At 37.4% G+C, this 9,787-nt stretch overlaps 1 pseudogene; it reads right to left on the bottom strand.

Annotated features, from left to right (window-relative positions):
- Positions 1-8,581: 8,581 nt before the first annotated feature.
- On the bottom strand, positions 8,582-8,699 carry LOC118612256 (annotated as a pseudogene).
- Positions 8,700-9,787: the final 1,088 nt, after the last annotated feature.

The following is a 9,787-nucleotide window of genomic DNA, read 5'->3' as shown; positions in this document are numbered from 1 at the left end:
AATAAACAAGGTCTATGTTATTAAAGAGATTAAAGTGTGTATATGTGGAGAATCAGATGCAGTGTATTAAGTTTTATGTCAGATTATTAGTTATCATTAAGTTTATTTGCATTTAAGAGAAAAACCAATATAGCTTTTAAAAAACATGAACTTATTTCTCTCTCACGTAAATTTAACAAATCCTGGCAGTAGAATAGTCCGGGTCTGATATGGCACCTCCACAAAGGTCTTAGGGAGCCAGGCTTCTTCTGTCTCTGTACTCTGCTATCCCGAATACGTGACTTTCACCCCCACAGCCTACTTAGAGTCCCAGGTAGCTCTTGGATACATAGCCAGCACATCTAGGCTGTCTCAAGGAGGAATGTGAAGAAAAGAAAACTTCTCCCAGCCCATTCAGCTCCCTTTAAGCAGCTTTCTGCAAGTCCCACTCAGTACTTACACTCACATTCTGTCGGCCACAAATTAATCTCATGGCCACATCTAGCTGCAAAGGATGATGAGAAATGTATTATTCTAGTGTACATAGAGTGTTATCCTAAATAAAATTGGGGTTCTGTTACTAAGAAGAAGGGAAGGGAGACTGGATATCGGCGGGTGATGGACATTCTTTGCCAAAAATGCAGTGGGTTACAGGGCTCAGATGAGGGGTCGTAGACCCACATTCGGGAGGCCAGAGAAAGATTCCAAGAGGAAATGATTTCCGCACGCATCTCAGTTTGTCCTGATTTAGCGTCACACGTGTACACGTCCATCTTCCCGCTGGACAGTGAGCCCTGAGAGAGCGGGCAGACTGTCCTCTTCGTATTTGCAACCCCTGAAGAGGGGCGCTTTGTACATAGCATATCCTCAATGAATTTCTGGTGAATTGACATAAAGGTGATGAAGGCTTAGCGGAGGGAGAAGAGAAGGTATGTCTGCTTCGCTAGCACTTTCACTCTCACCCTTACCAAAACGAACAGAAAAAAACACCACGCCTTGGGCTTTCTATCACAAAGGTGGCTTACATAAATGATTCTTTGGGCCTTCCTTAAAAGGTCTTCTCACTAATGGCTGATTCATTTTTAACTCATCTGAATGAGCAGACTTTCTCCCCTCCCCCCATTCCCACAGGCCGAGAGCCAGGCCAGCTTCAAAATCAGGCTAGATCACTGGCTTTCTGTAGGTAAAGAGCAGTGACTCAGGGCTGAAGAGACCATGACTTGCCATCCTTTCACAGAATACAGCTCTTAGAATAGGTATGACTAGTTAACCGTTTGGACATAGACCGTTACCATAACTGATCCCCAGATGAATCACATTAGCTATTTCCGGATTTATGGGGTTATCTAAAGTTGAACATGGCAACTGCTACTTTCAAGATTTTAAAACCGAAACTAAGACAAATCCCAACGACATGGGCAAATTTAAGAGCAGCTGCTAACACACCTTCTCTTATTTCACCCCGTTTGTTTGAGCTGCTCTGAGATTACACACACACGCAGAGTGCCTCTGCGAGATGACTACTAATTTACCCAGAAATGAAACCCAAACTCTAACAGCTAGCTACCTTCCTGTTTGGTCTCGCATTCTGTTACTAAGAAATAACTGTCTATGAACATGTTAATTATGGCAAAGCTGCTGAAAACCTCACTGCCGTGTCTAGACCCTGGCTGAGCTGAGACCTCGCTGGAAACCTGGTCCAGCTTGAACCTAGATTGTATCTGGACCCTCTGCGTTGCTTCCTCTTACCGTCCAGCTCTCAGACAGCCTGATATAGGCATGTCGCCAGCTGTTTCAACCCTGACGCGTCTACATGATCTCTTGGGTGTGGAGGAGAGAACGCAGGCTGCACCCCCTTCAGCTTCTACCGGGTAGATACGAAGTGTCATGTCGGAATGCAGATTTCTGAGGATCCCTGAGATGTGCTCTTAAGTGCTCTTCAGCAGAGGAGCTTCTTAGAACTTTGTTTAATCTCTTAGGAAGAAGAGATAATTTTCTCTGTTGCGTTTCCGGTTTTCACATGTGATGATTTGTGAAGAAGCTATAAAGCCACCAAGTCCAACTTTCTTTTTAGGGAGTAGAACTATCAAATGGGGCGAACTGATAAACCCCTGAAGTTGTGGAACCTAAAGATAACCAGGAGCTTGTCATTCATTTTTTTCAGCCGGAAAAGCGCTTTAAGTGCAGCACCTCAAGGGAGGAAGGAGATAAACTACCCCTGCAAACAGGGAAATGCTCCTTCGTTTAGTTAGGTCTCCAGAAATCACAGGTTCAGGACCTGAGATCCCGATTGTCCAATTGGTTGAGATGTTCAGTCCCATGGGAAACGGGATATGGAAGCTAAGAGCCAAAGCATCACAGAGCTGTGACGGACTTTAGCTGTCTAATCCCATGATCTTATGTTACAGATGATGAAATCAAGACAGAGCGGGGTAAAGGCGGAGGTTTAAAACCCAGTCCCAGCTCCATACTGTGTCCCCCAGTGGAGTGGTAGGCTAGGGACGTAACACCGACCCCAGTATTTCAATAAACTCAGTTGTTTATAGCCACCTTCAGCAGAAATAAGGCTGCATGTTAACTGAAACAGTTTATTTGCTTTTCACTGGAATTACGTCAGCTCACTGTGGTCTCTAGTTTCTCTCAGTAAAATGAAATAATAGCATCTAACAAGTGCGAGATGGACTGATGGAAAGAATCTAAACTGAATCCTGGCTCTATGAATCTTTAGTAAATTAGACAAGTTGCTTGAATTCTCGGCCACAGCTTTTTCATCTGTAAAACATATAATTCTCATCTTGCAAGACTGACAAAAGGATTCCAGATAATGTATGGGAAGGATCCAATATGATGTTTGGCACTGTTTGTACTCAATAAATAGCTATTATTATTATTATTATTATTATTATTATTGTCATAAATATCAGGAAGACAGACTGCAACTTGAAGCTGCGAGAACAGCTTATTGAATCGTATCTCTGCAGACAGTTGAATGACTCATTGAGCACTTGTACAAAGAAATTTATTTTCTCTTTATAAGAAATCCTAGTTCTTCCACCCAGGAGCTCATATTCAAACCTCCACTTAAGCTCCTGAGTCCTCATGAGGGTGTCCCTCAAACCTTCTTGTCCTGAATTATGCTGTGTTCTTGGACACACTTCCATCCCACATGCATTTGTTGTTTTCCAAATGTTTCTGGAGTTGCCATGGTTTCTAATACTCACTTCCAATCTGCAGTACAACGTTTGAACTGAGAGGTTACCAGTTAAAAGGGATGGAGAGTCATGGTTATGTCACACTCAAGGCTTCATATAATGTGGTCCCAGATTTCTAGTCAAACCTTATATTTTCCTTATTTATAAAACAGGACTTTTATACCTACTTCACAAGTTTGTTGTGAGAATTATATGGACTAGTGCGTACGAAAACACGTAGCTCGCAACATACCGGGTGTTTAATACATATGTTTATTCTTTATTCCTCCAGATGTCTCTTCATCAACATTACGGCGCAACCAGTTTGATCAGCCCACCCTATTTTTCACACACAGACATTTTTTCCTCTTTCCCACTCTCTTCTCAGACTGGGCTCCCTATCCTTGCCTTCTCTTAACCACTTAATTACATGTAGTTGTAGTAAAGACTAAAAGGCCTTTATCACTGGCTTGTTATTACTGGCTTTATTTCTCTATCTAAACTAGGCTGCTAGAAACTTTTGAGGAACAATAAGAAGTCCCAGAGAGCATGGACTGTGTCATTCTTAGTTATGTATGTAACTCTAGCACTGAACAAAGAGCCTGGCATATTGTGGGTGCTTAGTAAGGATTAGGAGTCAGTCATGTGGCTCTGAATTTGAGATCTAAAGTTTTCTCACCTTTGGACTTCAGGCAAGTTACTTAATTAACCCTTTTCAGCTCTACTTTCTCACCTGGAAAATGGAGATAAGGTTAGTACTTAAGTACTCTGTTGAGGATAACATGTAAAATGTACATAGTAAGTGTTTGATGCATTTTACATATCGCTTGATCGTTGCAATTAGAGAACTATTAAAATAGCACGTGGAGATAAAATCATTGACAAAAAATGCACAATTTGGTATTATTTAACCTGCAGATCGAGAGTTAGATGTGCAATGGCTCAGGGCCCGCTGAGTAGCAAAAAGGGCACTCCAGACAAACCATGTCCTTCTTAGTCTCCCCAGTGTGCCCTTGAGCTGCGATGACAATACCTTTGTTCAGGTACTTCATTCCATTTTGAGTGCCTCTTCCTTCCCAGTATTTAAAAATTGTTTCCTTTTAAGATATAAACTGAATGCAGAGAGGCAGGCGATGTCTTCCTGAGTTTGCTCATCATCTAAGGTCCTCCTTCCTTACTCCTTTCAAATACAGCAGGTCACAGGTCTCCCCATCTTCTGTGACTACTTGGCAACCTGTTCCCACTTTCCTCACAGCACTACATATAACTGCCTAATTGGCTCCTATGACTTACCGCTATTAGATTCTGAACTTCTAAACAGCAGAGTGATCTTTATTTTTATCCCCTAAGCTAAGGAGCATGGTGGAGTCCTGTCCCATTTGATGGGATCACACTGGATTGATTTACTTGGAACCAACAGCACCGTGTGAAATCATTTACCTCCACTGTTTTTCACCTCCTTATTAATTTGGTGATTTACTCTAAATACCTCTTACTGGAATTGTATGGTCAGTTTAGTTTCTTGAGATGCATATTAAAAAAAAAAAAAAGCAGAATTGAATAAGATGAGGCTGCCTTAAGGGGTTAATATAAGGGATTTAAAAGCGGTACTGTAAAGACTTGCACATCAATACCAAGAATTCACCCCACCTTCCTAGAGTTTTATCACTTCTGTCTACCCTTTTTTTTTTTTTTTTTGAAAAGAAGTCACCTTGAGCACAAAGGTTAGTTTAATCAACAAGCTGATGAATATGCGTGAACTCCCCAACTCTCTGAATGTCTTTAATTCTGAAAGTGTCTTCCGGGAGAGCCTAACCTTATCCTCAAGTTTGTTTTTGAAAGCAGCAGAATGAAAAAAAGTCTGCATTGTTCGCATGTATTTGAGTTTAAAAGTTTTTAAGGGGTTTTTTAAAAAGAGCTTTAATATGATAATCCTTTTAGGTAAAAGGCAATACTTAAAAAAAATGCTTAATAATAATAATAATAATAATAATAATAAAAACCTTAGGAAAACCCTCTCCTATTACATTTTAAAAAGTACTTGTACATTAAAAATATCTCGGTGGTATCATATTTTAATTTTTTTCCCCGAAAAAATTATATATAGACCTCTTTCTGATGTTAATCGCCTTTAAAACAAATAAACACTTTTTCTTCATTGCGTGCATACAGGTATTTTAAAATTTTGTGTCAATTCTCATAGATACATTTTTACATTGGGAAAATTGTGAGCCATATTAAAATTATGCAAATCATTGTAAGTGAATTCATCACACCTTGAACATGCCACAAATTTTGAAGGCAGATGGAATGCATCTGTCTGTGCCCTTTCTCCCACTGCAGGTCCTCGGACACGTTCTCAGTTCCTGTAAGCTTCCAAAACGCTGGGCAAATAGAAAAATCTCATACAATGCTTAGCATAATGACTAACACCTGAAAATAAATGCACAATAAACATTCCTTTTTATTGTTAAAAATAGATATTAAGTTTCTACGCTTTTTCAGGCACTGTGCTAGGCAGGCCACATGATATAAAGATAAGAAAAGGGTCCTGGTCTTACTTCTACTTTATTTGGGAGAAACTAAGCAAACCGAGAGAATTAAAACTATCTTCTAACTACTGACAGCCAGGAAATGTGGGTACCCGAAGCAAACAAAAATCTTAACATTTCTGAAACTCCAGAAATGTTAGCCTATTAATTTTTAACACTTAAAAGACTAGAGATTCAAATAGCTGTGGGGGAGGAAGAAATTTTCCTTTATTCTTCTTAGGTTCCTTTGGCTGGTCTGATAATTAAATCTAAATGAGACAGATTAACAGAAGAAAATAACCAAGTTTTAATACATATATACATATGGGAAGCCCATGTTCAAGAGAGATTCAGAGACAAAAAGAAAATGAGGTCTATATGACATTCTGAGCTGAAGTAAGGCACCTTGGGACTTCAGAGGGGAAGAAGGTTATTCTCAGGATGACGAAGTACACATGTTCAGAAATTAAAAGTTTGTCCTACCCTTCAGATGGGCCATAAAAAGTTATTTCTGGTGGTAACTCTTATTAAGGGTGAGACCCGTAATTTAAATTCTTTAAGGAGAGGTAAAAGTTTCTTGAGAGTCTGCAGGGTCTCACCTGCCCTCAGCTAAAAGAATCCAAATGCCAAAGCAGCAGATCTTGGGGAGGCCTTCTCTGAACCTCTTCATTGCCAAAAGAACTTCGCAGTCTTTGCTAATCACACAACTTCCAGTTTGGAGCACTAGTGGCCTGACATCTATTGGGAAAGGTGGATATCTTTTTCTTTGAGTGTGCTATCCTAGGTCAGTGGCATGAGCAAACAATTTTTTCAGCCTCCGTTAGTTTCCTTCTTCATTTTCAAAGATATTCCCACGTAAGCCTCAAAAAGCAGCTCAGAAGTTACCTCCTCTTTCTTTTCTTCTATCTGCCCACACACTCTTAGCAGTATTAATTCCATTGTCTTCAGTGTTTCTAGGGAACTCTATCATATAATCTCTATCATAATACCTCATATCAAAGAGTTGTAGATCAATGTATTTATTATTTAATTTTCTAATTATGAAATTTGTCTGACCATATTGATATTAGAAATATTTGTCTGCATTCAGTAAGGATTGTCTCTTGAGGTATCAGATGATGAAGTTTTAGGTCTGTCACTAATTGTGTGACCCTGAGTAAGTTGCTTAATTTCTAGAACTTAGTTTCTTTAGCCATGAACTGTGAAAATTTGGACAACGTAACCACTAAGATTTCTTTGGTTCCCAACTTCTATGAGTTTGTAACATTGAATAAATTTAAATGGTAGGTTTATTCTCCCTTTATTACAAAAATTAGGAAATCAGAGCTCAGAGAACTTAAGTGACATTAATGGTAGTTAGGAAACAGTTTAGCGTTTCAGAGAATGAGAGTACCTGCGTTTGAATCTTGTCCCCCAACCCTTGCTTTTTCTGTGACTTTAGGGAAGTTGTTTAAACTTTCTGTGCTTCTTTTATTGTCTATAAAACAGAGATTAAAATATATATGTGATCCGTTTAATATAAACATTCAATTAATTAACATGTATAAAATGCTAAGAATAGTGCCTGATTCATAAGAAGCATTAAATGTCAGCTCCAATCTTTACACAGTATCTCACATTAATTAACAAGACAGAGGGTTCTGGAACCAAGTCTCCTGGCCACACAAACCATGTTTTTAAAACTGTACCACATGCTCTCAATACAGATATTGAATTAAATATCAACATATACATATACAGAGAGGCTGAGTCTTCTATGTCTTCCATACCGTGCTAAGTATCTTGTTACCTTTTCTCCTTAATTCCCACGATGGTCTTATAAGTCGAATATTACAAGTCTACAATACTTTACCTGCAATTTCAAAATCAGAGAGGCTCTGCACACTCAAAGTGTTTCATAATTCACTGGATAACTTGACTTGAACTCCTTTAGAGGCAAAAATTGTACTTAAAATGACATTAGATTATTTGGAGGCTTCATTCAATTTCTTGTAAACAATTATATGATTCACTAGAAAAACTTAATATTTTTTTTTATAATAGAGTACCATCCCAAACCCCCTAGGATGCTAATTTAATGTATAGTGTTTGTTCTGCATTGCTTTTTATCATTCAAAACTTCTAAATTCTATCTTTTTAAGAAGATGAAAATGTTTTATAACTGGATTGTGGGGACAGTTGTACAGCTCTGTAAATTTACTAAAAATCACTGAATTGTATGTATACTTAAAGCAGATCAATGTTATAGTACATAGAGTATATTTTCAAAAGGCCACTAAAAAAGGAAAACATATACAATTATTAGGAACAATAAATTTAATAAGGAAACACCTGCAACCTTTTAAGTCTCACATTCCCAATGACTGTGTTTTTGATTGAAGCTGGACTTAGCTGATAAAGGTGCTATCCATATAACATTTGAATCTTAATAACATATTAGGGAATACTGTAATAGTTTTCACAAAAGGAAAGGAAACCACACACAAAAATTAACTAAAAAGAGTGGAAAGGGAGTTCATGAAAAATTTTAAAAATTGAAAATGTCCAAATATCAACTTTTTAATAATTTTTCCTGAGTTACCCCACTCCATCAGAATCTATTTTTTTCCTGAGTGTCCATAGAATTTTACGACTCAATAATACACTATAGTCATTTGCATCTTCTATAGAGAATAGTAAGCCCATAGAGAACAAAAATTGTTTCATTAATTTTTGTATTATTCATGGTGCATGAAAAATGCTAAAATAGGGTTTTAATGAATATCTGATTATACTGAACCACTTCCTCAATAAAAATTAATACATAAAAAATGTTTTTTTAAAAAAAAAATTCAAAAACAATCTGAGCCTGAGTTTTTTTGTTTGTTTGTTTATTTTGAATGTCTACAATACCTGGTATCCCTAGGTGGTCTCCCATTCAAGTATTAACCAGGCCTGACCCTGCTTAGCTTCCGAGATCAGATGAGATTGGGCACATTCAGGGTGGCATGCCGTAGACTGAGCCTGAGATTTGATTAAGGAATTATAGGTCATTATTATCACATTAGTTTTATGAAAACAAAAACCAAAGTTTGAAAATGTTGTTTCTTGCTCAAGACGACACAGGTATTAAATGGTGGAGCTAGTTCTTCAATCCATCTCTGGCAAACTTAGAACCTAAATCTTTATCTACTTCTCTTGAAGATATCTGTAACTATGGGTACAATATTAACAAATAAGGAATCTTGATTTAAAAAAAAACAACACTTAATGTATCAATGTTACAGAAATGAAAAATTTTTTAACAGAATTGGAAATTTAAAAAATTTCGAGTTTGAACATTAATCAATTCTTCTCTTTAGAATCTACCTACTCTTCCAAAATACTCGAAACTACTGAAACTTTATTCTTTTTTTTTTTGTCCACTCCCTTCAAACTGTATTTCTTGAGCTAAACTCAATAGTCAAAATTAGGTAAGCTAGTAAAGAGAATAAGGGAAATATTCATCATCGATTGAGTTGTCTTTTTTTTTTTTTTTAAATCAAACTCTTTAACAGAAGAGTTATCTCCTAAAGTTTATCTTCTGATACAATTGGATCCCTTACCATGATATGAGTCCACAGGATAACCTGTCAGATTTGAAAAGCAATAAATACAGTGAAGTCCAGTTTCCTGGGGAAGATCAAATGTTTTGAGTTTGACTTCCTCTCTTTCCCTAAAAAACATTTCAGAAGGAAAAGACCAATGGATTCCTCATTGATATTTTCCCTTTGTATGTTTTGTTAAATTTTTTTCAAGCAGGCTGTGAAAAGTTGTTGTTCATTAATGAAACTCAGAAAGTCGTCAAATCCTTTGAAGTTTAAGACAGCATCTGTTTCACTGTCCAAAGAGAGTAGAGAAATTAACATCTCCATCACATGGGTTTCAATGTAATTCAAGAATTACCACCCAGAAGTTGCAGGTGCAAGGATATAGCTAGCTTTGTTTTATAAAGCATATTCGTCTGTGTGTGTATGCACACGCATGTGCAAAATAAAGACCAAATCTCATAAAATGTATATTATAAAAGGTAAGTTACGAATGCATTGATGTTAGGTTAAAATTACT

The sequence above is a fragment of the Rousettus aegyptiacus genome, unplaced genomic scaffold (genome assembly GCF_014176215.1).
Source record: "Rousettus aegyptiacus isolate mRouAeg1 unplaced genomic scaffold, mRouAeg1.p scaffold_m13_p_15, whole genome shotgun sequence".
Classification (NCBI taxonomy): domain Eukaryota; kingdom Metazoa; phylum Chordata; class Mammalia; order Chiroptera; family Pteropodidae; genus Rousettus; species Rousettus aegyptiacus.
This window is presented reverse-complemented; position numbering and strand designations above follow the sequence as displayed.